The following is a 905-nucleotide window of genomic DNA, read 5'->3' as shown; positions in this document are numbered from 1 at the left end:
TGAAGACAGACTTACAAACTTTCTCTGGTGATGTTTCTGGCTATTCCTCTCTCTCCCCTTCAAGTGTCTAGTTTACAATAGTAGCCAAAAGGAACCAAAATTCAAAAGACAACCAAGCATCTTAACATCATTTCCCCACTTTTACCCATTCAAACCATGCCTCAATCTTTGTATCCATGAGCCCTTTTGTTCCACGGTTGTGCTTACATTGTTATTTACCTCTGTCCTATTTAGTCCATGTAAACCTGCCTGGCTATTCTCCCATCCACCTTGTTTTTCCTTTCCCCTTCCCCATTCTAGTGTATGCCCCCCTCCCGGCACCCAAACTGTCTCCTACCCTCTGCTCCACCTTCCCTCTCTCCCCTCAATCCACCCCATATGCCCTGGTAACCAACAAATAAATAAATAAATAAAATAAAGATTTTTTTTTCTTCCCCCTTTTAATGTGGATGCTTTTTCTTAATCTTTTTACAATAATGGTCCTATGCCATATTTCTCTTTTTGTGACTACCTGATTTCACTCAGTGTAATGTCCTCAAGATTCATTCATGTTATGTGGTGGCTTGCTGCTTCCTTGTCATTCTTCAGGGCAGCATAATATTCCATAGTGTGTATGTACCAAAGTTTGTTTATCCATTCATCCATTGATGAGCACTTAGGCTGTCTCCATCTTTTTGCTATTGTAAATAGTGCTGCTATGAAAATTGGTGTGCATATATCTACGAGTGTTATGGCTCATATTTCTTATGGATAAATACCAAGTAGAGGAATTGCTGGATCATAAGGTCTCTATTTTCAACCTTCTGAGGAAACAATTTTGTTTCCTCATAAAATACTGTTTTCCAGAATGGCTGGACCATTTTGCAATACCACCAAAAATGTAGGAGGGTCCCAGTCTCTTCACA

The sequence above is a fragment of the Chrysochloris asiatica genome, unplaced genomic scaffold (assembly GCF_000296735.1).
Source record: "Chrysochloris asiatica unplaced genomic scaffold, ChrAsi1.0 scaffold00001, whole genome shotgun sequence".
In the NCBI taxonomy this organism is placed as follows: domain Eukaryota; kingdom Metazoa; phylum Chordata; class Mammalia; order Afrosoricida; family Chrysochloridae; genus Chrysochloris; species Chrysochloris asiatica.
Note: the sequence above shows the minus strand (reverse complement) of the source record.